General features: G+C 37.7%; 1 pseudogene; it reads right to left on the bottom strand.

The window, feature by feature from the left end:
• Positions 1 to 22,251, bottom strand: part of LOC122133915 — a 55,969-nt pseudogene extending 33,718 nt beyond the window's left edge.
• Positions 22,252 to 26,180: the final 3,929 nt, after the last annotated feature.

The raw sequence follows: 26,180 nt of genomic DNA on the forward strand, positions 1-26,180 counted from the left end.
TACTAAAAGAACTGAACACTGAACATTTATTAAATCTTCTCTGTTCTGATCTTGAATAGAAATGCAAAAAATAGAGTTTATTTCTTCATTACCACATCATTATTCAGTCACATGCAAAGCATGCTGGGAACCTGAAACGTGGAACTTGAAAACATTTATGGGAGCTAATTACCTTGAGATACAACTTAAAAACCGTTTTAAACAAAACACAGTTATTTCAAATAACTTTTAACTGCAGGCAGATATAGGCCTACATTATTGTACATTACAATATTTGGATTTGGACTTATTTCTGCCCTTATTTTCTTAAAGAATAAACACTTATTTTCTACAGGAATAAAACACTATTTTCTTAAAGAATAAAAGAGAAAGAATCACAATTAGCCCTTATTTTCCATTGGTATGTACCAACATTATAAACACTATAGGATATTTTTAGTGCCCCTCACTTTTTACAACAAATCCTTTAAATTTAACTATCAGAACAGAACAAGAATTTAAAATATATATATTCTAATGGATACATATAATTTCAGTATATAATAATATAGGCTTAACTATAAAAAAAAAAAAAAAATAATAATAATTTAAAGCGAAACATAAGGTAAGGCTACCTCTCTCATTCGGGACAAATCCAAACATTTCCAAATTCATGATGTTGCCCATTTGAAGCAAAACTATTATTCATTAGGTAAAATAGGACTTTGTAGTTACTCGTGTTTCAGTATCGACGGAAAAAAAAATCATAATGAGTAAAATATGCCAAAGTGGACCGCTGCTCACGCCGAATGGAACGGTGAACAGCTGCGCTTTTTCCAATGATATGTGTGCGAGGCACCAGCGCGAATTCAAACAGCTGAAACAGATAAAACTCAATTTTTTGGTCACGCAGTTAAAGGCATGTAATTCGAAAATCCAAAGTATTGCAGTTTGGAAAAATCAAGAATAATAGCAGAGTTAATAAGAATATTTCTAAATGTGGACTGTTATCATTCCGCTCTTGCATATGGAACCTGAAGGATTTATTTAATCCCGTGTAAGCACTCAACTCACAATAAAACATCTACTTGCATGCTACCATTTCCTCATTGGGGTTGCCACGTTTCCGGGGTGTGAATTTTGAGGGGGACGCCTGGTTCGATTTTTCCATATATATTATATATATATATATATATATGATCTATATATACACAGCAACACACACACACACACACACACATATATAGGCCTATATATGGTAATCGACTGTTTAATAACAATAGCATGCAGTAAGAGCCTTTGTGTAAAGGTCTTTTTTTAAATTTTTAATGCGTAGACTGTAGCCTAAAGGACTATTTTGAAATTAACTCACTGTAAATTTACTAATGTTTTTTTAATGATGTACCAATGTAATATTACAATGTTATTGTTGTTTTAATTGTCCTTTCATCTCCGTTTACAAACAAACATTTTACAATTACAGTCAGTTTGCAATCCGTACCCTTTGCGCCAACTGGCGGTAGTTTTGCAAATTATTTTAACACGCGACAGACTTGCAGTTAACACCGCGGCCCTGCAGCGGCAGTACACGTGGTTGGTAATACCCATTCTGGTTGTCCACCTACTGTTAGCTGCAAGCTTTGCCATTGCATTAGGAAAATGTATCGCAAAGTCTATCAAAGACATTAGCATTTAACCCGTTCTAATCTACTGTTAGTTCTCTTTCCGAAGACATCTTTCAGATTTGGAGAAATGTAGAATTGCATAACTTGTTCACCGATGGATGCTCTGCAGTGAATGGGTGCCATCAGAATGAGAGTTCAAAAACGGTGATAAAAACATCACAATAATCCACAAGTAATCCACAGCACTCCAGTCCATCACAGTTAATGTCTTGAGTAGCCAAAAACGTGTGTGTTTGTGAGAAACAAATCCATCATTGTGATGTTTTTATCAGCTGTCTGGACTCTCATTCTGATGCCAACCCATTCAACCGCACAGGATCCATTGGTGAGCAAGCATCCAAATCTGTTGAAGAAACAAACTCGTCTACATCTTGAACAGCCTGAGGGTGAGCACATTTTCAGCCAATTTTCTATTGGTGAACTATTCCTTTAAACTGTTCACATGTTTATGGCTAGCTACCTGAATAATAACACATGCAGTTTGGCTCAGAGATTTAAAGTGAAGTCCATCACACTCTTGAGCAGTGAGGTCCAGAATGTGATCAACTGGACTGTATTTTATGGTGAGATTTTTGTTCCTTTTTTGTCCACACGCCCTCACTCACATACACATCTCAGATTTGCCTAGTTTCAGCATGCACAGCATCAAATGATGTTATTCAGAGAAATGGAGGAAAGCAGCATTGATTTAACTATTTGCATCACACAAAGCATGAATTACAGTTTATTGTGAAGTAAAATCTCCTGAATACTGAATCAGAGTTAGCATTTGGCACTGGTTTTGAAACACGACTTGACATGATGGCACAGTTTAGCTCTTAATCTTCAACCTCTGGACAGTTTTGGTCAGTCCTATACTGCTCTGATAAGAGTGCAGAAGGGAAAGCTCGGCACACTGTGTCACGACTGCTGTGTTAATGCAGCTGGGCTGAGAGCCAGTCAGAGATTGACTTAATGGGGCTACGTGTAAGGAAAATCAATACAGAGAGGCAAGGAGTCCTTCTTTGAAAACTGCTGAGAAACACAGTTGCAGGTCAATGCACTGCCTGCCTGCGAGGGGTGAGAGCGGATCGAGCAAAATCCTTCAGCACGCTAGGAGGAGTAATCTTATATCTTATATGGCATGTAGTGCAAACTACTGTTTTAAAAGTTGGGGTCAGTGCAATTCTCCCTCTCTCTCTAAAAATATAAAAAAAAATAATAGTATTTATTCATTAAGGATGCATTAAATTGATCAAAAGCAACTAAAGACATGTAAAATCTTACGGAATATTTGTATTCCAAATAAATGCTGTTCTTTTGAACTTTCTATTCAGCAAAGAATACAGAAAAATAAAATGCATCACTGTTTCCACAAAATTACTGGGCAGCACAAAATTATTTACAACAATAAAAATAATCAGAAATTCTTGAGCAAAGGAGCAGCAAATCAGCCATAACAGAATGATTTGCTGAAGAATCATGTGACACTGAAGACTGGAGTAATGATGCTGCAAATTCAGCTTTGATCAGAGAAATAAATTACAGTTTAACACATATTCACATAGAAGACATTTATTTTAATTCTGTGAAAAAATATGACATTGTTAGAAAGGGAATGACAGTGTGTGTGTGTGTGTGGTGTGTGTGTGTGTGTGTGTGTGGTGTGTGTGTGTGTGTGTGTGTGTGTGTGTGTGTGTGTGTGTGTGTAAACAATATCAAATATATACATAATTTTTGTGATACCGTTTTTCACAATATTGCTGTTTTTTACTGGATGTTTGATCATATAAAAACAGCCTTATTGAGCAGATACTGGTAAGAGACTTCTTTCAAAAGAATTTAAAAATCTTACTAACCCAAATTCAATGCTACTGTGAAATAAATAATTAATGATATAGTTATTGAATATATAAAGTCACCCTTTATAATACAGAGAGAGAGAGAGAGAGAGAGAGAGAGATAGCATTATCTTATAGAATATTGTGTGGCTTCACAATATTCAACCCAAGTTGCATAACAACTTTAAAAAGACTAAAAACTAAAAACTAGTGTTTAAAAAAAAAAAATCCAATTGGATGAGTCACATTCAAAGCTGTAAAATAGTAAATATAAACCTGCAACGCTGCACAAGCAGTGCAGTGTTCCCACTCCATATGCTCACATCACATGAAAATCACAGAGTCCTGGCCTCTGATATCCACTCAAACACACATCAGAACTGTATTCACACAGTCCATGCTGTCACACTGCTCCGCTCTACCACCTGCAGGAAACAGCGGCACGACACTGAGCTCATTACCTGTTAAACCAGTCATCCGTGTAGCGCGGGTACGGGTACGGGTCGTTGCTACTGAAGTCAAAGCTGGCTTCTGCATCTGAAAAACATCGACAAGAAATAAAACATCGTCATAAAAGCTTTGCAGACTTACAATTAGCCAGTTATGTCAAAACAAACAATGAGCCTTATTTGAATAATTAGTCATTCATTATTTTGAAACCAACTCTGGAATTTCCATTGTGCTCACATCCCTGTGTGTTTCCATTGCCCCTCATCAAGCAATTCGTCTAGCTATTCATTAATTAACTATCCAACCGCTCTCAGAAGTAATATGTTTGAGCACGGCTGGAAACACGACACTGAAACCTAAATTACTTGAGGAACTTTATTCTGGTCTGGCCGAGATTTGAAAAAATCTAATACCACTGTATGAGTCATTGGGTCACAGTAATGGTATAACAATATACATTAAAAAATTTTATGAACAAATGTTAAGACTCATTTTATATAATCCAGTTAATTAAAAATGTTTAATTCTATTTTAAGCAAACTAAAAGTTCATGTTGTTCATGCCATATGTATATAGACACACACACCACACACTGCCATTCTTTTCTAACAATATACGTGTTTAACATCACTTTTTTATTAATTTAACACATTCTTGCTATGTAAAAGTTTTTTGTTTTTTTTTTCAAAAAAGAAAAAATTACTGAATATTTGTTCTTGTCAAAGAATCTCTTAAATTATCTCAGTATCAAAGAATCCTGAAAAGAAATAAAAATAAAATAAAAACTATCACAGGTTCCAAAAAAAATTAAATAAATAAAAAATTGGTACTTTTTGGTACTTTTTTCAACATGATAATAAATCAGCATATTAGAATGATTTCTGAAGGTTCATGTAACACTGAAGACTGAAAATTTAGATTTGCATCAGTTGCATCAGTTTTCTATATATATATATATATATAAAACTGATACTTTAAATTGCATTAATATTTCACAATATTACAGTTTACTGTATTTTTGATCAAATAAATACAGCCTTGATGAGCATAAGAAACGTCTTTTTAAATACATTAAACTTTTAAACGGCATTGTATACATGTATAAAGTCTGGCATCAGTGCAAAAACTTGGCATTACTCTGTGCTTCTTCATGACATTCTTGTATAAATTTGTCCTGATGGCCATTCAGACATATCTTACTGCAGCATAAAAGATGTGAAATCTCTCTATCTACTGTCACACAGAATATACAACCCAGTCCTAAAACTAGGAAAGATGCAGGAGCCTTAAACATCTCTCATAAATTCAGCCAGTGAACTCATCTTCAGAGCGGATCCAGCAGAGGCTGACAGAAACCTCCGGAGAACCTTCCCCAGTCTCACTCATCAATGATCGCTCGCTCTGTAGCTCTGGTCTTAACAGCTTTTCTCAGCACGGTCTGGGCCACCATATGCTCTTTCATTATCCGAAGCATTCATTATCCGGAGAGCCCGAGTGCCACCTTCGTTAGGCCACAGTTGAAAAGATGCTTGACTTTGGGTAGTCAGTGGCTCCAGGCTGATAAGGATGCAGTCTGGCATTTACCAGGATGACTCAGTGGGAGACAAAAGCAAGGCCTTTCGTTCCCCAGGCTCGGCTTAATGACGTGTTTGGAGCAGGTAACTGGGAGGACAGAATGGCTTGGGGGAGGTTTTCATCCTGCCCGTCTAGAGATGATGCAGATCATGGACACTGGACCCTCAGAAATGAGGATCCTAGTTGAACCATTGATGAGCATCAGCTACATGTTAACTATTAGGAAAAGCCAAAATGTATGCAATGAACATGTCTGGTAGATGATGACCTACAATATGCCCTTATCCAGCCACAAATGTTCAGAGCTTTTAATTATTGGCTGCCAAGAACATGAAGCATCATCAGAATTGTTGAGTCAAGTTTCTCTCTGTTGACATATATCAGACTTAGGAGTGCGATATTGCCAAAAAATAAATAAATAAAAATATGTATTTTTTCCGGGATTTTGTCAAAATCATCTAGACAGTATTTTGCTCAGTGTGTTTTTGCGGCTGGTTTAATGCCTGTCCTGGACCACTAACTCACAACGCTTTTCCTTAAGTTCAGAAAAGCAAATTCATTCAGTAACAAAACACCACTGCATTTCGCTCAGAGAATCATAATGGTTCTGCTGTGGCTTTATTTTGATAGTCCATGTTAAATATTCTAATAACTATAAACAACTTTGCAGCTAAACATCAACTAGCAGTCTGCTGAATATCTGCTTACACTTTATTTTGATGGTCACATTCTACTGACTACAAGTAACTTTGAATTATTATTATTGCATTTGTTATTCTACTAACCCTAACCCTAACCTAACAGTCAACTAATACTCTAATGAATGCTAGTTGACATGTAGTTTCAAGTTACTCATAGTAACTAGAATGTCTACAGTGGATTATCAAAAACCATGGCTTTGTTTGGCATAATTAGCCTACTGATGGCAAAAAAGACAATATAGTTCTTATCTTTTTTGATAATCTGTTTCACTCAGATGTACAATTTAGAAGAAAAGATCTGTCTCTACTTCCATTCATTGTGACTCTCATCATTAATACAACTTCTAATTTTTACTACTACTAAAGATTTCCTCCCAGTATTTCTGCTTTTGTGTTCCATAGAAAAAAACAAAAAACAAATGTTGAATGGGTTTGAAATGTAAGTCGTATGGGGTTGCGAATGTGAAATTTCATGAGACCTGAGTTCGCAAGACCTGTTCAATTAAAGACATTAGATCTCTACCAGCCAGTCACTGCCACCGAATAAAACATTTAAAAAAGAGAGAGAGGCCAATCTTTTCTGTGAGTCTGCGCTGAGAGAAAGTAGAGCATGATAATGGCCAGCGGTCCCAAGATGTACGGCTACCAGAGCCCCTGCACACAGTGAGAGCACAGGAACTAATGACACACCAGTTTGCTGAGTCTGTCTCCATAATCCATCACATCACAATCATGACATTCACATTAATGGAGAGCAAGACCAAACCATGAAACCACATCAGCACTTCCAAATGTCATAAATATACTGTTTACATACATACAGTTTCAGCAGTTATTTGGCTGAAAATACATAATGTGCACTCAGCTATTCCTGCAAAATTATACCCAATAAATTTAGTCTTGTATCACTCTGAAGAAGTTTATTAAAGATAAACAGTTTGATTTTCCCACAATTAAAGGGAAGTGGAGGGCCTATAAACTCTAGTCTCATGGTAAATATCTCTGAGGGCCTTATGTGTGTATGACAACATGTTAATCACCATGGAAACTGAATACCATCGAGGAAAGCAGCTGAGCATGATGCGCTCTGTTCTTTGGCAAGTCTCCGTTTGGCTGCTGCCTGGAGACTGCAGTTAGCAAGCGATGAATTAAATCCAGTCCCCTGTCAAAAAAATCCTTCAACGATTATGCTAATTCACTCCTCATCCCACATTAGTCCTTATTAGGCCAATTATCCTGAATCTGTTTTTAACCCCACTCACTTCAGCCACATGCACACACTAAAACGAACGTATACATTCTCTCTTTCGGCGAGTATAGCTCTGCTAAAAAAAAAAAAAACAGCAGTTCTGGTGAGGGAAGTCTGGAAGTAATTGGTGCTAAATAAAACAGTAGCAGGGGAGGACATGCTGAGTTACTGCCTCATCTGGGCCCGGCTGGAGACGTCAGCATCATCCCCCACCGCAGTCAAAGCCAGATTATTTTTGGGTTAAAACTCATCTGTGGTGCACATTCACGGCTCCTGCGGCTTACTGAGCTCAGCGGGTCTCAAAACAATAATGTCTCTATTTCACTGGCAGATATCTAGCACATTTCATTTGTGAAATACTTTGCAGGGATGCAATTCTGCTTCCGACTCATATTTCAATTGCATCGTGATTCCTTTCAGGTCTGGAAGGAGAACCTCCCCAGTAAATACTTTATATACTAAATAAGAAATCAACACAAGAACACTTTTATTGTTACATAAACAGAACTAAAAAAAAAAAAAATGTTTTCAAACGCTCTCCCTATCTTTCACTGGTCAGACAAACAGATAGTCGCAACCAATCTTTTTTGATTTTGACTTTGCAGGTTGACTACATTTAGGCTGGTTTGGGAGCAGTTTGGTGAAACTTTCTATCACATGCCTTTGGCTGTGAATTTTTTGACCAGGTCTTGGAGAGCTTTGGGGCTGGAAATCATCAATCTAATCTGCCAACACTGGCTGTGACATGTCTCTTCAGAAGGTGAGAAATCTGTCAGGTTTCATTAAAAATACCTTAATTTCTGTTTCAAACATAAAAGATTTATTGGCTTGGAATGATATAAGGGTGAGTAAATTATGACTGAATTTTTGGATATGTATAAACTGTATTGTTGATGGATACATTTTAGTTATTTTTAAGATTCTTTAAAAAGAGCTGGTTCATAATAATCATTTGTTCATGAATTGGACCACACTGGTCGTGCTGTATGTTTGTGAGGACAATGCAAAGGAAACACATAGACTTTGTGGCACAGAATCACTCTTTCTCATCCCATTCAAATCAGACTAACAAGCTCACAACTCAAAACATCATAACTAAAACATTACTGCTTTTGCCGTGACATTGCCCTCAACATGAGTGCAGGAAACACTGTAAGAGTATTTTGGCATGTCCACATCAATGAAAAGTCAAGACTGAAAAACAGAAGCATGTTTTCAGAGACACAGGGTGAAGTAAAAATGGAAAGAGATCTGCTGTATGTATGGTTTGCTGTGTGGCAGCATCTCTTAATTGATGATGTGCCTCAAACTCCCATTTCAGAGGAGAAGATAAATCCACCATCAGCTGCATATTTAATCACACACAGGATGCAAATGTGTCATCTGTTTGAGCAAAAGAAAGCCTGTCTTTGCAACCCATTAGAACGGGGATCATTGCCATACGCTGGATTAAGTCCACTGTGTACATGCTGCATTGCTTCATAAGCCACATGAATATTAAACATTAATTAGGTTGAAAATCGCAAAACGACACTGTCATTTGCTCTTGCTTAGCGCTCTACATTAACCTTAAACAGCCAGTTGGGGAATCTGTCACGAGCCGAGGACAACTCAAGACTCTTGAGTGTGGTGTGACTGAGGTTTCACATGATATAAGTCATCTAATACCATGTTAACTTTACTGAAACTAATCAACTGATGTCACTACTGGGAAATAAACTGTTTTATTAATAAAGTAAATGTGTTTTAATTGCATTGCCGGGTTATGGGTTTGCATGTAAACTGGGACAGCTGGTTATTTCAATAAGCTGATTTTTGTGAGTTATCATTGTATTGGTGTGCAAGTAAAGGTGCTCAATGACAATATAGAATTTATCCATCCATCCAAAAAGGTTGATTCAAATCATATTAAACATGTGGATCAAATGATGGAGAAAAAAAGCACTTACGTAATTTGAGGCGAGATCTGGATGTAGGTAATCAATACCTGCAAGGTGATGGCAAAATGGTACATTACTGCACATTTAGTGTTTACATTATTGCATATTATCAAGCCTTTAAGTCTTAAATAACTGGTCTATGGTTGCCAGATTTCACACACCGTCGTCCATGATGGCGATGGTAACACCTTTGCCGGTGAAGCCCATGTTCCAGGCTTCTGCCACGTTGAGATCCAGCCCTGGGGTCCCATCCGCTTGGCCTGTATTTATCTAATCAAACAAAACCAAACCGTCACACAAGCAGAGCACCCAATGCGTCGAAAATGAGATGTTATGAGGGAAGTGGTGCGGGAGGGAAAATAAATGTCACACAGATATTACACGTGGCTGAAACCCTGCTGTGCAGTGTTTATAACTGACAAACAAAATTAAAGACTGTTCTCCCTGGCAAAACAGACAGGGATGCCTGTCACGATTAGCCCTAGAGAAATAAGGAAGATATCAGTGTGTTTTGATGCTGATTCACACACCAATGTTGACGGTGACGGCTAATGAGGAAAATGGTTTAAATGAAGAGTATCAGCGATCCCGGCTAATCCAATGCAATCAGTTCCAATGCTGAAGGTCAAAAACAAATGAAGGCATTACGAACTGTAATTACTTACAAGATACCACTGCTTGGTGAAAAGCGGGTCACTCATATTGACGTCAATGTTACTGATTTCTCTGTAGCCCCTCTTTTGACGGCCAAAACCCTCCTGAGGAAACACATTTTTCACCTGAAAAACAAAGCAAAGACAACTTTCATTGGATTTCCTTGGATTTCAGCCTTCCAGGCTCACAGTTCTTTGCTTGAATATCACGTTTCATTCAACAAATTGTGTACCAAGCAATAAGCTAGCATGAAGCAAAGTGCAGTCATAAGAGAGCATGTTTCTGTGCTCATTTTTCTTTTTTTTTTCTTTTGTTTTGTTAAAGACAGTAGTAACTAATGGTTATCACCATACTTATCTAGTTGACTGTTTACATTACAAATTGCAAATATTTTGTATTACAATTTTTTGTAATTATTTATGTTTAAATTTGCAAATTAGGTATTATCTTATTAAATAAGCACAAATTTGCATATATTACAGAAATCTGAACATTTGATGAAGCCAGGTTCAAAATTCTTATTTGGTTTTGCTGACATATTAAAGGTTTTTATACAGAGGATTTTGGTTTTCTCTTTGTTTATCACTCAACAAATCGGAAAATACTGTCAAAAAAAAAAATGCATGTTTTTTTGGAATAAATAAAATGTTATATATAACCAGACAAATGCTATGTGAACAAACCCCTCAGAATATAGTATATGAATGTATGTGCTGCTGAAATGGGGGGGGAAAAACCTCACAGCCTTTGAAGATGTGTATTGTAAATGAAATCTACAGATACAAATAGAAGTGCAATAAAATAAACACTTAATTGGGGAAGTTGTGGCCTAGTGGTTAGAGAGCTTGACTCCTAACCCTAAGGTTGTGGGTTCAAGTTTCGGGCCGGCAATACCACGACTGAGGTGCCCTTGAGTAAGGCACCGAACCCCTAACTGCTCCCCAAAAACAATGTTTTTGTTCTTGCCTTGTATTGAGCAAATTCATTAAGTAGAATCTATAGTCCCCAAGCTAGTTAAAAAGCCTATTGGGAACACCAGCATCCAAAACACAACATCTGCTGGTGATCAGCCATGAAGTCTTATCAGCCGAGCACAGCACAATATTCACAGCCTGTAGAGGCTCAGAGTGCAGGATTACTCATGGCTGGATGGCTGTCCTTTAAAAGCAGCTTCACAGCGTGACCTTTCACCTCAGCAGCAGCAGAAGCCACTGAAGCCCACCACTGTAAAACATGACGTCAGCCATTGCACACAGACAAAGAAAACCCCAATGACACTTGCACATTAGCATGTGCACTCGCCACAGATAACAGATCAAAGTCTGCACTCGCATTCAAAGAGAGCTTTGATGGTGGCACTAACCGGCCCTCCAGACAAGCAAAATACTGGCATCAATTGAGCATCTTCATTTTCACAGCCATTTTGATTGTTAATTTAGATTTTGATCTTGGTTGCATCGCCAAGTGTAAAGACAAACAGATTTGAGAACATTTTAATGCTCAAAACACTGATAGCTGATAGCTAGTGTTTGCATATTTCGTTTCACTCTGTAACCTACAGATCTGTGTATTAGTGTTAAATGCTACTGTTCTTGATAGCATTGATAATATTTCTGACAGATAATAACATGATGATTTTTGCATTTGCCTTACTGAATGTGGTATCCTGTCAGCAATAACCTGTCCGTGGGCTTTTTTGATTACTGTCAGTTTAAGTGCCATCAATGCAGTGTTGCAAGATATTGTTATGAAAACAAATACAAACCGAAAAATAAACAAAAAATAAAATGAAATTAGTTCAAATCTTTTGCAAATGAGATAAGATAAAGATATCGCTAACCCCTAAACTGAACTTCCCACTTTATTACCTTTCTAAACCGTCAAATTAAGTGGAAAAGACAAGTCCAACAACGCTTATAATAGCTGGATCTGGATCTGGCAACACTTTTTTTTTTTTTTTTTACAGCAAATTAGTCTTTCAGAGAACAATTTTTTTTTTTGAACAGAAAAATTCCTGAGGTCTGGGCTTTGATGACTTCATAGCACGGCCATGCTTCTAGCAAAAGGATGAAACATGTTTTAATTTACTTCTATACTCATAACTAATGTGTAATAATATAATGTTTATAGCAAAAAAAATAAATTAAATAAGGACACAGATTATGTAGCTACATTTTATAAATTTTGCAACTCATGTTGGAATAAATCTGTTCATTGAGCACAATATGTGGCAAATTATTGTAATTACTTTGGACCTTTACATCCATTAAAATATCATTACCAAAACAAAAACACTAACAACGAATACACAAAGCTCTCTGTGAGATTATAAATAACTCTTAGTCGTGCAAATAAATGACAGCAGCTGGAGACGCAGGAGAGCTCAGAACGGTTTGACCCCATTGATCCAGTGTGAGAGTAAATCAACAGATGAAACACTCATTCAGAGTCTCTCAGATTCAGTCATTCAATCAGCTTGTCTCCTGTAGTTGATGTCTCTGCAAGTAAGGGTCATGCTAAGATACATAAAGCATTCTGGGAAGAATAGAAAACTGGGCCAATTTTGAATTGTAAATATCAAAACAAATTGGAAAGACCCTCACAAATACAGAACTATGTGTTAATACAATTATGAGTGATAGAAGGTTATTTCTAATACATTACTGAAAATTACAGTATGACTTAAGGTTATGATGAATGTATGTCATAGCTTAATATAGATTATTTAAAGTAATAATTCAGACTACAAACACAGTACAGTAATCTGGACAACTGTCACACTCTCACAGTGTTTGGACTTTGTTTTCAGTTTGCACCAAGTTTGTTGTCATGGTTTCAGATTGGTTGTCATTTAGTTCAGGTGTGTATTATTAATTACCCTTGTTTTCTCAGTGTATTTAAGTTCATGTCTGGCACTCTTCAGTTGTTGAGTATTGTTAAAGCTTGTGCTTTGGTTGTCATCCTGTATCTTTAATTAGATTTACCTGTGGACTATTAAAGACTGTTTGGATTACCTACAGTATCTTCTTCCTCGTCATGCAGATGCTTTGTTCAACCAGAGCTGTGACATAATACCCCACCTAAAAAAAAGTGGTTAGCATTGAAGACTTTTTTTTCTTTTGTGAGTTTTTTTACTTTGTTTTCATCTTGGACATCCCTGCTGTTCACCTAATATGTTCACCAGCAGATGACAACACAAGCCCCACCTTCAACCCAGTGCCAAGCCAAGCACCGCCCTGCTGCAAGGAGCGACTATATGAGCCGCAAACGGTAAGGGCACCTCATTTACGATGCTGGAGCCAACATCAGGAGAAGCGAGCGAGCCTAACACTAGTATGAGTACTGGTTGGATTTATTGGATTGTTTTGATGATTGTGGAGAGAGGAATCACCAGTTTCCTTTGGTTTGACCAGAATGTGAATCGTCTTGGGTCATGCAAACTCTGTCTAGCCTCCCTCCAAACTCCACCACCTCTCGAATCTGCAGCGCTTTGTTTTTCAGTGGTTTTGGCATTGTTCTTCATTCTCCCCTTCAGCCCTCAGCCACTCCTGCTACCCAATCATCTCTGTCTCCCATCAGCCCATCCTCTCAGTCATGTGATTACACCTCTGTTCTGCTGAGCTCTGCCTTCGGCCTCTGAGTGCTCCATTCCACCTCGACCCATTGTCCTGACTCCTACGCCTGCACTTCTTCCAGCCTCAATGTAATCAGAGAAGATCAGGCATTCAGCCTCACTGGGCTTCCTCAGTACTTCGGCTCCACAAAGGTCGACATCGCACTGCCTATGCCTGACCCTCCACCCCTTCGGCTTCGGCTGGCTCCGCCCTCAGTCGCTCCAGTTCAACCTCTGCCACCCAGATCCCTGCTTCTGTCTCAGGGGGTCATCACTGTGGCTCAGTCACAGCCACCACGGACTTCAATGTCTCTCCTCTTCATTGGCTCTCCAGCTACGTGGTGGGCTCCATCTCTGAGGTTGCCGTCATCTCCATGAGGTCATCTGGTCTTCTTCCTCCATGGCTCCTCCCTCCAGCAACTGGGTAACCATCTACCCTTCCCTGTTCAAGATTAATCCTGGACTTGTTTTTTTTCCTTTCCCAGTTTTCCGTCCTCCATCTAAGCCTGGTTCCTGCCTCCTTCTTCCCGATCTACGAACGTTTGTTACAGAAGGTTGCTCCATCACCACAATCATTTCAGCTCAAGTGTTGTCACAGAGCGTGGTGTATTGATCTGTTTCTTGTTTTTGTGCTCTGCTCATTCACACACTCCTCTCTGCCTGTTTACACTGTGACTCTGCTAATGTTTGCTTTGCTCTTCATTTGGACAGTCTCTCCCTTTCTGTCTGGTTTAGATGTTATGTAACAACGTTCTTCAATATGCTGCTGAATGTCTCCCTAAGGTCAACATGACTGTCTACAATCTCATTTACTATCGGATTTCTGGATTAAGTTATTACAAGGAATTCCGCCCTTTATGATGTCATACAGGGCCATACTTGAAAAAAAAAGTTTCCTTAAGGAGTGTATTCAGCACAGTCATACAATCAACTAATTTTTTTTTTTTTTTTTTTTTTTTTTTGTTTACTTTGGGCGTGTTTAGCATGAGAATCCAACTCTTTTAACGGTGTAAATAACTTTGATGCATGAAATAGCATTAGACCTCCCCTTTAAACTCGCACTAGACTGAAGTCAGCCATGTTCTTTGATAATGTAAATGATCATATTATATACAAATTCATTCGCATTAAAAAAGATTTTGTGACAAGACACCCATATCTGGTATGTATGTTGCCACTGAATTAAAAAAAGGGTTCCTCGCAATTGTGAGTTTACATCTTACAGTTCTGACTTTTTTCTCAGAATTGTGTGATATTCTGAATAATTATGACTTTTTCCTGCAATTGCAAGCCATACAGTCAGAATTTTTCCTCAGAATTGGACTTGTTAATTATGCTAGTGACATGCTAATCATGCTAAAAACATGTTAGCAACATGCTAGTAGCTTGCTAGTCATGCTAACAACATGCTAGTAACTTGCTAATCATGCTAACCACATGCTAGTAATTTTGCGAATCATGTTAGCTTATTTTGTTTTTATATTAATTTGATGGTATATTGGTTTTTATGTTTAGCATTTGTTTGTGTTGTTTCAGATTGGTTGGGTGTTCAGGTGTGTATCATTAATTACCCTTGTTTTCTCAGTGTATTTACGTTCATGTCTTGCACTCTTCATTTGTCGGGTATTGTTAACTCTTGTGCTTTGGTTGTATATTTCAAGTAAACATTTTTAATAACGCTGGCATAAACCAGCTTTCCTCAGATATCTAGGAGAAATATATATCATGATATTACCGTGATAAAAAATGACTCATACTGTGATATGAGATTTTGGTCATTGTGCAAATGTCTATCCAATTTAGAGCATGTGCTTCTTTCTGCAAAAGAGGGAAATCCAGCTCTGCCAGGCACTGGATTCAAGGACATGATAATTGAGTTGTAAGAATTTGAGCTGAAAGGAGGGAAAGTGACAGGTACAAGTGGTGTTCTCTGGATTAAATTGGCTTCATGGGTTTTATTGGTTGGTTATGTCTATCGTTAAGATTCACAATTTTGCAGAACAATTTCTACACTACCGTATATCAGTACTGAAGGACACATTACCTTTCATTTACCAATTTTGCAATCAGTCGCATTGTGTTTTACCATCCGTGAGCCCAAAAAACATATCAGATTTTAACATTGATTTCTGATGTTTCTTGATTGAGAGAGCAGAACAGCAGTGGCACATTCAGACATATGCTGGTTAACCCTATGTGCTCTGGATGCGCTGGTGTTTCCTGTGGGACGGCACTCAGAACAGCCCGTCTTATATCCTCACATCTCACACACTCATGACTCAGATGATGCTGCTTCTCAAAATGGCAGCCTACGCTTCATATGTGCATCACCATGAGTACTTTCCTTTTTCTTTGCAGACAGATCTTCATGTTGTTATGTTTCACCCAAAGCAACTTTAAATAAGTTAAAGAAATGAATACAATGATAGAAAAACAAGTACCAGATTTGCATTCCATAAAGAAAATACAAGCATTTCCAAGGTAGCAACAGTAAGTGCATAATTTCTTCTATGTTGCTAGCATGTTTTAGTATGATAAGCACATTACTAGCATGTTTCTAAAATGATTAGCCTGTCGCTAGCATGTTGCTAGGATTATTAGCAAGCTACTAGCAAGTCATCAGCCTGTTTCTAGCATAATTAGCATGTCACTAGCATGATAAACAAGTTACTAACATGATTGCCAAATTACTAGCATGTTGCTAGCATGATTAGCTAATTAATAGCATGTTGTTACCATGATTGGCAAGCTACTGACATGTTGTTAGTATGTTTCTAGCATGTTTATCATGTTATTAGCATGTGGTTAGCATGATTAGCAAGTTACTAACATGTTGCTAACATGATTTGCAAAGTTACTAGCATGTTGTTAGCATGACTAGCATGTTGCTAGCATGATTAGCAAGCTACTAGCATGTTTTAACATGATTAGCAAAAAAAGACCTAGGATTTTTTATAGTGTTTTTAGCAAGCTTCACGTGGGAAGATGTGGCTTTATGTTTGGTTTGTTGTAATTTTGATTAGGAAGTATAATGTTCGAGTCTCGGTGCTGGCAGGAGTTGTAGGTGGGAGGGAGTGAATAAACAGCTCTCTCTTCCACCCTCAATACCCATGGCTGAAGTGCCCTTGAGCAAGGCACTGAACCCCCAGTTGCTCCCCGGGCGCTGGATATATAGCTGCCCACTGCTCCGGGTGTGTGTTCATGGTGTGTGTGTGTTCACTGCTTTGTGTGTGCACTTGGATGGGTTAAATGCAGAGCACCAATTCCGAGTATGGGTTACCATACTTGGCAAATGTCAGGACTTTCACTTTCATTGGCGGAAACAGGCTAACATAAGTACCAGATATGGGTGTCATGTCACAATTTGTATATAACATGATCATAATTGAATAAAAACATTTTAAGTTACTGATTATAATGCTTTCATTTCCACGGTTATTCAAACAGTGAATAAATTCTATACACAAAGCGAGCAAGGAATATTTACATTTTATCAAAGAACATGACTGACTTCAGTCTAGAGTGAGTTTAAAGGGGAGGTCTAATGCTATTTCATGCATTCTGAGTTATTTACACTGTTAAAAAGTTGGATTCTCATGCTAAACATGGCCAAAGGTTCAAAACACGAGTTGATTGTATGACTGTGCCAAATATACTCCTTAAGGAAACTTTTTTTTTTCAAGTATGGCCCTGTATGACATCATAAAGGGCAGAATTCCTTGTATGGGCACTTCTCCAGGAAAAGCACACGCACACATCAACCAGAGCGAGAGTGAGATCACAAGAGTGAGTGCTCGTGACTCTTTAGCTCCGCCCATGGCACGCCTCCAGGAGCAGCGGTACAGCTGTATCTGTCTTTAATAAATCTGATAAAACGAAAGACTCTTCAGAGATATGAAGGATGCAGTACTACTCTATAGGTACTAAAGAGTAATATAAGATTGGCAGAAACTGTGTTATGTCCCCTTTAAGCATGCTCAAAAATCTTCCGTTATAATCACTGAAGCTGTCTACAGTGTCAAATTAATCTCTTACTTACATCGAATGTACATCTCGACTTTGTTGTTTACGATGAGAGAATTCACGTGCAGAATTCAGTCAGCAAGCGTGTCCACTGAACTTTCAGTGATGACTCATCTGGACGCTTCTGATTGGCCACTGCATTCATAACCTCAACAAAAAAATTGTGTGTGATTGGTCAAAATGCGCAACACTGTAAAAACACGTAAAAGGAAATTTGATGCATCATTAGCAGATCTAAATGTAATCCCGCAATCAACACTTTTCATTTTCACTTTATTCATGACATCCTTAATAGATTTTGTTTAATTGTACAGGGGCTTATTTGTCCAATTTGGTGACATTTTTTGTCCCAAGCCCCCATTAATTTTAGACCTGTGGCCAGGGGAAGGCTAAGCCTTGCCCAGCCTTTTAAACACGCTCCTCATATGAACCAATGGCTTACTTCTAAATGAGATTGAAGTAAATGTTATGACCCTAAACATACATTCCTGGTCTTATTGTTTAGTACAGATCAGTAGTGCACGTCATCTGCGTAATCCTTCATTAAAATGTAATAACTTGATTCAGAAATCCGGAAGTGAAACAGATCGTAGACAGTCTTGTTGACTTCAGGGAGACATTCAGCAGCATAATGAAGAACGCTGTTACGTAACATCTAAACCGGACAGAAAGGGAGAGACTGTCCAAATGAAGAGCAAAGCAAACATTAGCAGAGTCTCAGTGTAAACAGCCAGAGAGGAGTGTGTGAATGAGCAGAGCACAAAAACAAGAAACAGATCAATACACCGCACTCTGTGACAACACTTGAGAAATGATTGTGGTGATGGAGAAACCTCCCCTTCATCTATAAGCACTGATTCTGAAGGGTCTTCCAGGGTCAAACCGAAGGCTCTTTTCGTGAATATGAATGAGCACCTAAAGCCATCCCACTGTTGGGGTAAATCCATCACTGACGGCTAAAGCACTGCTTCTACTTCTCCAGGATTTGGGTTTCCTGATTGGGCATTAGGTGGCAATCCAGCATTGTTCAAAGTTAAACAAAAATGTCCTTATAGTCAAACACTGGAATTAAATTATTTCACAGTTAAATGCATAGGCTCTACAATATACAAAATCAATGCAACAAAGCTGTCTATTTCACTTTCTGAACATTTCGTTGGTCCATGCACAAACCAACAAAGGTGTTTATTCCTATTGTATTTGAATATGTACTGAAAAAAAGTTTGGGTCATATTTTCCTTTACATTCTGTAGTTTTGTTCACGTCTGAGTACAGATGAGGCCATGTCTGTCTGAGTGTTTGAGTCAATTTTTTTGTTGTTGTTTTTTTTTTTGTTTGTTTGTTTGATTGGTCACACAGTTAGTTATACTTTTTTCTATTATTTGCATTTGCGATAGTTTTTCCCAGCTGTCCATGGCCTGATGTCCATTTTAAGGTTTCGGCCCATCAGTGAGAACCGCTGAGCTAAAGCACATCACAGTGTGTTAATGAGACTCGGGTGTCATTTGTCAAGATGATGAATGGATTGAATGTGATAGGTCTGTCACTTCTGAATTTATTACCCTGGTTGTTGGAACAGTCTTTAATTGAATCCAAACTCAGATTGGGGAAGTTATCAGACATCATCTGTACAATAGATGGAATAATGGGATTTTTACAATTTTTTACATTAAAAGTGAATGCTAGTGGAGACAATTTTCTTTCTTTTCATCATGTGATGTATTTTTTTGAGATTATAATCAATCAGGAAAAAATGCAGGGTTGGACTTGATTTTATCCATCAGGAAATGAGGGGATATTGAAGAGTGGGCATTAGTCAGGTGGTTGGAGGTGGTGCTTGATTTCATCCACAAATTTCTTATATATGCCTTTTTTTTCCCTCATTTAATGTGAATGGATGAGTTAACACACTCAGCCCTGATGAACGGACTAATAAGTAATTCAACTCTTCAAGGCCGATTGAAAACCACAATTGAACATTAATAGCTGTTTCGTTATTAAAAGTGCCGAAAGTGAACAGATCCTCTCATGTGAGTGCAAATCAGTGCTGTAGCCACTCACAGAATTTATGGAGGTTGATTATAGGAAATCTTCCCATGTTCTGTCTCAAAAAAACATGGTTCATTTATTTTTATGAACAAGTAGTTCTACAGTCAAGTAGTAGCTCCAGACAGATTGGAAACCAAAACTGTGTTTAAATGGTAGTGGGGTGACATCCAGGAGCACAGGGGTATATTTCACTTTTTGTGTCTGTGAAATAACCAGCACTTGTTGGACGGAGTCTACACACTTTTTGTTCAACCATTCACATCATAACATAAAGACAAACACATCTCTGTTACTATATTCTATATTTTAGCGCAACTAGAGCACCATCAGCAACTAAGAATTTTCATAATGTAACCTCAATCAAACTTCATGATGTCATAATACCTAATAAAATACCACTCAAGCATCAAACCAAGGTACGAGCCAAAACAGAGTCATTCGGTGATTGGCATGTTAGCCTTCAACTTCTACAAACAATGGCTCTGGCATCAGATTGGCTATTGTTTTCCAGTGCCTGGGCTAGTTTCTATGGGAACAAACACACGGTGAGTTTCTGGTCTTACCCGGTGATCCTTCGCCAGGCGTCGGTGCTGCTGAAGGCTGCGTTTCCTCCTGGTTTTTAGGGATTTCCCATGGGTAGAAATGAAAAAAGTCCCTCTCCAAAAGGAAGCTGCAATAAAACGCACCTTGATTAGAAGAGCAGCAGAGAGTTTGGACTCTTAAGAAGTGTGGAATATGATTATGGAAAACCATTAGATGCAAATATGACTGATAATGTTAAAGGGCTAGTTCACCATTGTTTACTCACCCTCATGTCATTCCAAATCTGTAAGACCTTCGTTCATCTTTGTAACACAAATGAAGATATTTTTTTATGAAATCCGAGAGCTTTCTGACCCTGCAATATTTTGGCAGCTGTATTGTATTTTTAATCTTATCTCAGCTGTCTTGCTGTAGTTTTAAACTATAATTTTGTAGTTTATATGAAATATTAACTCTTTTTAATTTGCCTTTTGGTGTAATTCATTTTATTTGTTCCTAAACATTCCCTTACTTCAGGAGGACCGAGTAATTTCACCAGGCTGACATTGTAAATTAGAATCCTGTTCTATGAGACTTACCATGTTAAAGAAAAAAGGGAAATCCCTGAATGAGATCAAGTGATGTAACTGAAAAATTGAAGACTCTCAGACAAAATCTCTTCAATAAAAAAAAAAACAAACAAAGTCAAAATAACAAGCTATACATATGATAATCAGTCAGGTGTTATTCCTTAGCATGGCCACACATGAAGCTCTGTTCCACTTCAGTGAGAGCTGCAGCAGCCATGCTTTGACATTTGACAAGGCTGATTTGTCAGGCTAATCAAGTCCTCTGTTCAGTGATAAACGGCCCTTCGTGGAGATGGGATAAAGAAACACTGCGAGGTCAGATGAAAGATATGTTTACTATTTACACTAGAATCGTTCTCAGTCATTTTCGTACTGCTCATAACACTTACAGAACTGAATAATATTAGCATAAGCCATGCTTTTTTTTTTTTTTTTTTTTTTTGCAATTATGAGGGGTTAATGTTTTGTTTTTAATTGTAATATTTCTATTGTACTTCAAAAACAAGAAATCGGGATTCATTTGTGTTGACTTTTAAAAATCCACATACTAATGATGCTGTTTTCATAATTACCTGAATATCTTAGATAGTAGTAGATTTCCAACCTCCTAGTTCCACACTAGTCTAATGATTTTACAGCGATGTGTCCAAGATTTTTATTGGAATCATAATTTGGAACCAATCATGACATCAAATATGGGCAAAAATCCCACTGGATAAACTGTCATTCCTGTTTTCACATGTATTATTATAATAAAAATGATTTTTTTTTAAGTGTTCTTATTAATCCCTGTAGGATTTGGCAGTTCCAGTAGGAATCCTGTACACTTTCCTTTAATATTTCTGTAGGAAAGCCTAATGATTTATATGACCATTAAAAAACTATTCATTTGACTTTGTAAATTGACATACTGTAACATAAGAGCAGTTTTATACACCAACCTCTCAACTTCTGAGCTTGTATTTTGTTGAATGAATGTAGCACTTCATTCCAGTTGCATTGTTTGTGTTGTACACAAGAACACCTCGTACTTAGATTGATATGATTGATATATATGTGATTGCATTATTATAAAAGTATAAAACGAACATGAGCGCATCAAAGTGGCAGTTTTGAAGGCGTTCTGCTGTGCATACTGCTACTTACCTTCCTTGCGCTCCCAAAGCCATGCTCCCGGGCAAGTTGATGAGCGTCTTCATTCGTCCCCTCGTGCAGCTGGACCAGAAAATGATCAGTAAAGATGACCTCCTCGTCTGCTGCAGCTATGAGCACCAGTGCATTGAGCAGGATGAGAGCCACCGCTGTCCCATCTCTACAGAATCTAAGCATCGTGCGGTCTTCTGTCTTCGCCGTGCTGTTTGTGAGTGAACGCTGTCAAACGGAGATCGCTGGGGCTCTTCAGCAGGGGCTCGTCAGGACGCATCTCCTCAGTCATCGGTGGATGAGGCGCGCGCGCAGTCGGACCGTGCGTCGATCGAGTTCCGTGTTTGTGTGTTGGACCGAATCTGCATTTTCAGCCTCCCTTTAATCTATAATTCATCGGCATAAACGTGTGGCTCTTTTGCATGTGACGTTCCACGGAAAGATGCCCAATAAGCTGAAGCGGGTGTGGCTGATCGCCCCTCTCCCTCAGTAGTGTGGATGAAGTAGTACTTTCAGCACCATGGAGAATTCCTCCATCCGACTCCGCTTAGTCTACCCTGCTCGGATTCGAAGGCAATCCAGACTAGTTCAGATGCGCTTGAATACCACGGAAAATAATTTCCACTCGTTCCTCAGTTTGTAAACGAGGCTTTAAAATAAATGCAGCTGGTAATTTTGTTAAAGTGCTTATTAGCTAATTCCACCACACAAAAGTGTGTATTTGAGCTATAAATCGCCCATTTAGGGGTGATTCCAGAATCCAGACTTATGAACTTGTAGTATCGTGATGGATTTTTTTTCTCTCTCTATTTGCTGTATGTAAACAGTCCTTTTTAATATCTTTGATATCATTTAGCTTCACATTTCAACCAGTTCCAAACTTTCAATTTTTAATCCCAGCTAACAAAAATATGTTACTTTTCTCATAAGTAGGCTAAAGAAATGAACAACATGGTACTAATTTGCTCAATATTAAAAACAAAAAAAGCTAAAAAGATTTATGAAGCACATGTCTGTCACGGCTTCTACTGTGTCAGAATAAGGAGAACGAAAACGCAGGAGATTCAGCTTCACAATCTTTAATGAACCAAAATAGCAGGGAGCACACATATGGAACTTAGAATAGACATTTAACACCGGACAGGGTACAGGGGCAGAACACACTTTAAATGCTCAACTTAACGAGGGAATTAATGGGACACACCTGAGATCAATGAACACAATTAAACACAAGGGAAAACTAGGTCACGGGGAGGAAACACAACAAAACATAGGTCTGACAATCTCACTTTAATTGGGTTAATGTAATGTTTTCTTGCTTCATTTTCTTTACTTATGTATATGTACGTTTTTTGTTTTTGTTGTTGTTGCTGTTTTCATATTTTCTCTGAGATGTGTATGTTTGTACCAATATTTGTACATAATTTCATAAAGAAATCAATAATATATATATATATATTGAACTAGCTAGAAAGTTTTGAGTTCTGAAACTTGTAGCATGATTTTATAGTACATTGACCTGAAAATCTGACCCACCACTTAAGCTCTCAGGTCAATTAGCCTTTAAAGCCTAGATTGCTTATGTTGCAGCAATGACATCAAATGTCAATGTCCAGAAATTCCAGGAATCTCCCAAATATTGTATGCAATATCCCAGAGAATCCCTGTCTCCACCTGGAATTAAGATGTGTTTTTGGTGATCTGATCACCAAATAGTCAGCCAAAACCCATTTCCGTTTTTTATCTGGTATTATCATGCATTTCAAATGTGTCTCCTGTGACCGCTTGCATTCAGATTTCCTATTATTTTGTCACACTACACTACAGGGGAGTGTTTGTGCATCTATTTCATTTCCCAGAAATGCATTTTCTGCAGGGTGGGATGTCTGAGATAAGATTGTCAGTGGTTTTCGAGTATGCAGTACTTCCCAAATAATGTGTCGTGTGTGGCATTGATTCCATTGCCAGGTGAATTATTGTGTAACCACTTTATATCCTTACAAACTGAGGGACTGATTTTTTGTTTTTAGCTGAAACTATACTACATATCAAATAACTGTGCCATTACCAGGCACTTTGTAATGAGTTAAAGTGTGCATCCTTACTCTCACACTCCAAAGCTTTAGCAGCAGACAGTTAAAAATGCCTTTTTTAACAGTAATATTCTAAAAGAAAGAAAAGGAAAAATGGCCCTTCCAAACAGTGGCATATATTTTGTTAAATAACTGTCTCTTAAAATAAGCGTACTGTCTTCATAAATGTACATTGGGCAAGGGAGCAAGTTGTTAGCCCAATTTTAATCAGAGATTTGCAAGACAAGCATTTGTTTGACTTGGAATAATGTGCACAGATAAATTGTGAATAACAACCAGGAACATGTTTTAAGATTTTGATTTCATGTTGAAATTAAGATTTCATGCTGGTTTGGCTTTATTCATAGTAAATGAAGGCAAAGAAGGGTTAAACATCCATCACCCTCAGTGACCGACTCCACTGTCATGTATTCAGCGCCGAAGGCTTCTTTTCACAGAACACGCATAACTAACACCAATTAGAAATCAAACACAAGGTCAGAGAGGAATGCAGGTACAAACAGATGTTGTTTACTGAGCTGTCCTCTGTGCTCATCCGGACACTACTGTATAGATAAGAGAGTGCACTGGCAAAACCTCACCATCATACTGTCTTTTACTGTCTTCAAGGGAAAAAAGACTATTGTTTTAGCCATTGCTTTATTTCTTCTTTATATTTAGATTATTTGTAGGGACAGACAATTACATATTTGAATACATATTTGAGTGATTTAATTTTATTAGCAAGGGATTTTTTTTTTTTTTTTTTTTTGTTAGTTATGGTTTTTTTTTTTTTTTTGAAATTTATGTATATTTGCATGATCTATTCACTGATCACTAACATTTAAAATGTTAAAACAATTCTGGGCAATTAATGACTAAGTTTGGCAATTTTCTGACCAATTACTGAGTTTGATGGAGTGATTCACAAAATCCCTTTCTAAAGGTCACTCTCTTGAGGACCCATGAAATTGATAATCAGAGACCCAACAGAAAATAAATAGGACATTTTGCTTACAATGTCAAATAATGTCTACTTGTGCTTATATGCCATGAAGACTGAAAATCGTTTCAGTGTAGTGCAGTCCTTTTAATGACTTCTCAAAATCGACATATGTGATGTGCATGAATGTAAAAGCGGTCTCGCACTTGCATGTTCATTGATTGTTTAGTGCATGAGGAGGCTTTCTGCTAATGATCCCATCTCACTCACATTCTCACTCCATATGCAGCTCCAGTTCATTACCGTACACCGCTGCTCCAGATATTATGTTGGTAAATCATGCATGTGTCCTCGTATTACAATAACAGTAGGAACAACAGCGCGATTGTAAATCACTCTGGAAGGCAGCGCTGTAATCTTGATGAGCGTGTTTGAATGCACTTAAACAAATACTCACACACCTGCAATTTACAGCAGAGAGACAGTCATCTGTGCTGTTTGGGCTCTTCTGTTTCTGTTTATGGAGAGTGAAAAAACAGGGCTATTTGCAGGAATTCTGTTTAACAATCCATCAGCATTAGAACTAAAAAAAAGCCATGCATCTTTAGTTAGTAATAATAAAATAATTAATAATTAATGAATACTATTTTATTAAAAGAATAGTTCACACAAAAATAAAAATGCTGAAAATGTGTTGACCCTCGGGGCATCCAGAATGTAGATGAGTTTGTTTCTTCATCAGATTTGGATGAATGTATCATTGTATTACTGTTTCACCAATGGATGCTCTGCAGTGAATGGGTGCTGTCAGAATGAGAGTCCAAACAGCTGATAAAAACATCACAATAATCCACAGCACTCCAGTCCATCGATTAACGGCTTGAGAAATCACAACCTGCATGTTTGTAATAAACAAATCCATCAAGACGATTATTATTTTCATCTAGTCAACAGGTCATATCATTGAGACTATTTGTAAATGTTTATTATTAATTTTATTACCGAGAGAAGCAGTTTAGAGGGATAGTATTTAGTATTCAGAATAATTGTCTATAATTATGGATTCTTCACCTTTGATGTACATTTTATTACCATTATGATGCTACGAAAATTATGAAGTGTGTAAAACTTGTATTTAAATCATTTAAATTTTAACTTGAGGATGGAATAGG

The sequence above is a fragment of the Cyprinus carpio genome, chromosome A13 (genome assembly GCF_018340385.1).
Source record: "Cyprinus carpio isolate SPL01 chromosome A13, ASM1834038v1, whole genome shotgun sequence".
Taxonomy (NCBI): Eukaryota; Metazoa; Chordata; class Actinopteri; order Cypriniformes; family Cyprinidae; genus Cyprinus; species Cyprinus carpio.